This window comes from Nicotiana tomentosiformis, chromosome 3, assembly GCF_000390325.3.
Source record: "Nicotiana tomentosiformis chromosome 3, ASM39032v3, whole genome shotgun sequence".
NCBI lineage: Eukaryota > Viridiplantae > Streptophyta > Magnoliopsida > Solanales > Solanaceae > Nicotiana > Nicotiana tomentosiformis.
The window spans coordinates 145,640,664-145,646,888 of NC_090814.1; the positions used below are offsets into that span (position 1 = coordinate 145,640,664).

The following is a 6,225-nucleotide window of genomic DNA, read 5'->3' on the forward strand; positions in this document are numbered from 1 at the left end:
CACTAAACACTTGAAACTTTTATCATAAACTATCATGACTAAGCGAATAGCTATTTTAAAACTAATGAATAACTAATTATCGGTGATTAATATTTAAGCTAACATAGATTAAACACAACTAATAATAATAATAATAAATAAAAAAATTATAAATTATGCTAGACATAAACTAAATACAATACAATTAGAAAAAATAGACAAAGGAAATGAGAATAGGGGTATACCAAACGAGGGCGTTCAGGGTGGTCGCCGGAATTTAGCCGGATTTTTAGTTGCCGAATTTTCGGGATGGAATTGATATCAATAGGTAGGTCTTGATGAGCTCTATCCGTTGATGTAGGTATTGTGGGGGTGGTAGTGGCCGCAACTTCAAGATCTTGGACAAAAAAGTAGAGGCTAAAGTTTCCTAGATCTAAAATTCAAAAAGTTTGAGGGGACTTTGAAGGATTTGGTTTGGAGATATGGAAAGAAGAGGTTGTGGAGATTACATGGTGTGAATTTGGGGGTGCTTGGAGGTTGGCCGCCGCCGGTGGGCGATTTCCGGCGGGCAGCAGCGGTGGTGGGGGCGGATATGGGAGAGAGAAGAGAGAGAGAGAGAAGAAAGAGGAAGAAGAAAAGAATTATGGGGGAAATGAGAGCATTTTTCAGATTTTTGAGGCTTTAAATACCTCTTGAGAGATCAAATATGGACCATTAGATCAAGGCGTGATCAATGGGTGAGATTTGATCTTGGGTCACTTAATGAAACGACGTAGTTTTGAGGCAAAACTACGTCGTTTCAGACCCTTTCAAGGGCAGCCCCTTATCTTGCACTTTTGGCCACTTTCTCTTTCAAATTTATCCCAACTTCTTCCTTAATCCTACTTATTAAACTAAATTTACACAAACAAATTAATTAATTAAGTAACTTATTCAAATAATCAATTAACTATATTAATTCACCAATTGAATAGTTAGTTAATTCCTAAAATGCACAAATGAAGAAAGAACTATTTTTTAGTATTTTTATAATAGAAAATATGCAATGAAAGACACAAAAATTGGGAAAAATAATTAAAGTAACAAAACACTAATGACTTTAGGAGGTGTTAAAATAGTGCAAAAATTAGGTATTCACAACAAAAATCACCAAAAGCAAAAATAAAAGATAAAACTTAGGAAACTTAAATATATTTCATCCGGTCTTCTAAATTCAAGTTCATATTAGTTCTTGATTTCGCCATTGTTAAGTGTTAACTCAATGATTAGAGTTTGAAAATGATGGTGATGTTGAGCTACTACTTCATTTTAATGATACTAGTATTAGTAATTGCGCTATGTGCGAATATTATTAAAGAATATTAATCATATTAAAGTACAATCTGATTTGTTTGAGCAAATTAAATCACATGATTTAACAAAATCATAGCTGCTGTTTTATCACACAGCAAGTAATAAAAGTGTTATGTATTAAATTAAAAGAATTATAAAATCATCGAATAGATTTTGATGAAACTCAAATAAGAAGATTAAAACATAGTTAAGAAATTAATATAATATATAGTAAAAACGTGGTTAGGAAATTCTGGTAATACTACCAGCAAGTTCTCCTGAAAATTTTTCACTTTTTTCGGAAAATTTTTACTTTTTTTTTTTTTCCAGAATTAGTGTTTGTGCATGAAATTTTCAAATTACATTTGAAATTGAATTTCGAATTTTTTCGAAAATTTGTAAAACTCCAAAAAGCCGGTTTTCTAAATTTTCATTTCAAATCACTCACAAAAATTAAAAAACAGCTCCAAGTTGTATTCATGTCCAAACACAACTCTAATTTTCAAATATCATTTTTACTTGAATTTTTTTTTATTGTTTTCTAGAATTTCACAATTCTTAAGTCCAAACACCCACTAAATGTAGTTGATGATTTTTTATTATGAGCGGCCATTACTGAAGCTAATGGGAGAGGGTGCGGGAATTGGCATAGTTGAGGTTACATATTATTTTTGCCTATCAGGGTGCATAATTAAATTAATAACATTATTAGAAGATATATAACTTTAGGCAAGGCGTGCATGAGGAAGAAATTTATTTGTACTCAGTATTTATACCCAATTAAATGAATATCAAACATATTTTATGTTTATATACACTTTTATCACTTAATCTTAATTAAAATATATATACTCTTCGATTTATGACTCTTCCAATTAAATTGTTCGATTTAATGGACCAAGATAGAATGGCATTGACCTTTTGTTAACTTGATTGTAAATTATAACATGATTGTATCCGTTCTAGGATTTGAATTGTAACATTTTCCAAACCTCAAAGGCCTTCTATGCCTTCCGCTATTTGCCAATCGTGTCGACTAGCCAACACACTCAAGATCAAGCTGATAAAAGATAATCAAGAAAATAATTCAACTTATCTTGTCAATCCCTATTCCGTAGTATGATTGCGATACTCTCAATTTCATATAGCTTGCCTCGAGAATTATTACATATATACTAGAAGTTCTTGCTATTGAATTAATAGAGCATGTTAATTATTGTAAACATATAGGAGCATTAATATCCATTAGACTATTTTCAGTAGACAAACTAGAAAGAATCAGATTAATAAAGGGAAAAGGGCCAGATATTTTACAGATTTTTCTGTCAAAAGATTGGCCAGATTTAATAATGTGGCACTTGTGGTTCCAAGCATCAACACTTGTTTCAGCAACTGTTGCTACCGTGTTCCTCTGAGATGAGTGAAGGAGAGTTTGAAGCAATTTTATATTTCTATTTTCTATCCACTGTTGGTCCTACAATGCCCATATTTCATTCTCCTCTTCTATTGGTTGATGTGATCTTCTTTTCTGATTCTCACATGACTCTCTCTCTCTCTCTACACGACATAATAAAAGACTCACCTTTCTGTGATCTCCTATCTCGTGATATTTCTTTTTTCTTGATTATTTGGCCTTTTCATTGTGAACAGAAAACGTTTTCGCTTTTCATTGTGAGTATCTGCACTAATAATCAGTTTCAAATCTTCTTGTATGTTTCCGAGGCTACATATCAATGATACCGATAAAGGAGGTCCAAGGCCACCTCCCAGGAACAAAATGGCTCTTGTAAGTACAGCATTTTAATGTTCGAATAACCTGAATTGATTCTCCATCCTTGGATTGAAGCACATTGTTGAGTCGATTATACAACCTTTGGTTGGTAAATTGTTTATAGAGGTAAACCGCATATAGATAGAATTTTAGTACTACTTCATAAGCTATGTCAACAAATCAAAACCAACTACATGCATTGACCAATACATCAGATTCTTTTATTGACATAAGTTTCTATGTTTATTGTTTGTCCTGTTTCAGATTCAGAGACTGTTTTCCTAATTGATAAGTTAGCTTATTAACTGCTAGAGAGTAATAGTTTTCCCTGGCTGTAACAACCCAGCATGCAAGTAATATTATCCGCTTTGGGTCTAGGTCCTCACGGGTTTAAAACACGTCACTAGGTACATACACCCCCTCACTCAACTTCCTTGCACCCACCATCGTCAAGGCTGACACAAGAGTGACTCTGATACCATCTGTAACAGCCCAGCCTACTAGTGATATTATCCGCTCTGGGCCTCACGGGTTTAAAACGTGTTACTAGGGTCTAAGACTTGTTAACTTATATACCTAGCACCCCTTGTGTTTTTCCGATGTGATACTCTGTCTAAAGTCTGGGGTGTTACACTGGCTTTACTTAATTGATAATGTTCCATGTTTTTCCTTACTAATGGGATGAGGTAAGGACCTTGGTGCTAATGGCATGTGATTTTGCGAATTACAAAATACTTTGGACGGAATATTGATTGATAAGTGCTGAGAATTTGATATAAGCTGTTTCATTTCATCTGCTCACAGAATGTCTTCGTTGGCCATAGGTTGATTGCAATTACAAAACTCCGTTTTCTCCATTCTGCAATTCATCTGAGTCTACTCATTTTGTTGAGATGATTCTCCCATATTCTTCTAGTGGAACGAATTGTACGACGAGACATCCTGATGTACAACAACTGAAGCCTCTAAATCATCAGGCTTTATGTCCTAATCCTTCTCAACCACACAGTTTATCCCCATATAGTGTCGTGGAATTGATTGGACCGAAACTATTCTGGATAGCAAGAAGAACCATAGTGCAGTAAGTCTCTTTAACATGCCTAATTTTTTTTCCATGTATTTCAAGTGCGATGTAATGTAGACTTGTAATCTTGAGGCTTGACACAAGAAGTTAGTAAAGTATTTTTGCTGATGCTAATTTGATTTTACTTTCAGTCTCTGTCCCCGTCCCTACACTATACCATATCTTTATCTAAATAACCAAGTAACTAGAACTTTGAACTGCAGAAGTGGTACTCTTTAAATTGGCATAAACACTATCCTTCATATTAAAATGTACTTTGCCAAATTATCTAATTTACGACAATCAATAGGAGGTTTCATGCTACTTTGGTGTCCGCTGGTTCAGTGCATAGGCATTCTTAAAGTAATATACAAGGAATTTGAGGAAATACTTCTAGGACAGAGGTTTTTGCTGTGTTTTTGGCCAATTATTAGTCATTTTTTTTGTCTGTAATGTATTATTAACTTGCAGTTTACTATTTTCAGTCGGCAGCGGATCTTGGCGATACAAGTGTGAGAACTACACAGGCTAATAAAGGTACTTCACATTTTTATGGGATAACTGACCTCTGGCTTTGTTGCCTTGAAGAAGCAAAGTTACTGTTAAATGTGGTCTAGCTTTTAATCTTTTGGCGAAACACTAAAAGTAGCCTGTGACCTTCATTCAACTACTATCTTTTTCAGGTGCAGAAGTTGATCGCCGCATCACCAGATATATTATTTGAAAACAACTTCTATCTCACCCAACCTTCTATCAGATCTTCAATGAAAAAGTTGCTATCCAATAATGTTCACGAACCTTCTGCAGTGGCTGTTAAAGCAAAGGTTGATCCTCCGAAACCTATAACTTTTGAGCATTCAGCGGATAATAATGCTCACGAAAATCTGCTTACTCTCGATAATGAAAATGATAAAAGACACATACCACAGCAGGCAACTCAAAATTCATACGTAGGGACAACGACATCAAGATCTGTTGCTTCTGATTCCAAATTAGCGCCTCGGTGCTAGCAATTACCACTTCCTGGAAATCAGTGGTTAGTTCCAATAAGGTCACCTTCTGAAGGACTTGTTTACAAACCCTATACCGGACCTTGTCCTCCCCCTGCTGGTCTCGTGGCATCAACTTATGGTAATTTCACGCCTGTGAACTTGTCTGCTGTTCGAGGAGACTTTTCAAAGTTTCAAAGTCAAGTAGTTGAGGATCACAATACCGAGCAGCGAATTCAAGTGATTAAGGTTGTGCCTCACAACCCTAAGACAGCACCTGAATCAGCAGCTCGGATATTTAGGTCCATACAGGAAGAAAGGAAACTACATTTCAGCCTTACCTTATAAGGAATAGGCCGTTTATGCTATTACTATATGTTTTCCTTTTCTATTTCCTTCATCATTTCTTTTAACAAAAGACTACTGTAAATGCATTCAATTGAAAGCAATAGAAGTTAACTTCATTCTTTTGTATCATTGACTGAATTACTTGTGGATGTAAAAAATGGGATTGAAGATATAGGACAAATGTCAATAATCTTAAAACTATTTTCTGACTTCTCTGCAAATATTTGCTCTAAACTTTGTGTCGCATATGAAGTACCTCTAACTTCTGGTACTAACCAAGTTTACCTTGTTGTACGATTGTGTGAAAGTAATCAGCATGATATTAAGGCTTTCAAATAGCTAAACATTGAAACATGCCTCTCGTCGTCGTCATTTCCTTTGATGCATTCTCCTTTTCCTTTTTCCTCTATCTGTCCTTTTAACCACCTTTACTAGGTGCTTACATATTAAGAACGTCATAAAAATTGGGCCTAATTACTAGAGAATCAAATTCAGTAGCACTAATCTTTCCTCTATGTTAAAGTTGAAACGAGTAGTAATACCCCTAGTCTGATCTGGCCTCCTCTCCGAACATGACAAACTCCTCTTTGACTTAAGAACAGTCATAGAAGAATCATATATATTATAGTTACGATATTGTGTTTGACTTTCCATCACACCAAAAGTGATTTGGCCATTCCACAAGTGGGAGAAAAATATCAGTTATATTTCCAGCTTCCTTTCACTCTTTCACTGTTTACCTT

General features: G+C 34.8%; 1 long non-coding RNA gene across 3 annotated transcripts; it reads left to right on the top strand.

The window, feature by feature from the left end:
• Positions 1-2,791: 2,791 nt before the first annotated feature.
• On the top strand, positions 2,792-5,611 carry LOC104107200 (uncharacterized). 3 transcript variants are annotated; one of them, XR_688743.4, is made up of 4 exons: positions 2,792-3,208; positions 3,907-4,163; positions 4,631-4,682; positions 4,829-5,611. It is a non-coding gene; the product is annotated as an uncharacterized lncRNA (long non-coding RNA). The 3 variants fall into 3 exon arrangements; XR_001971380.3 differs by having other exon boundaries at positions 2,792-3,097; positions 3,887-4,163; XR_688742.4 differs by having other exon boundaries at positions 2,792-3,097.
• Positions 5,612-6,225: the final 614 nt, after the last annotated feature.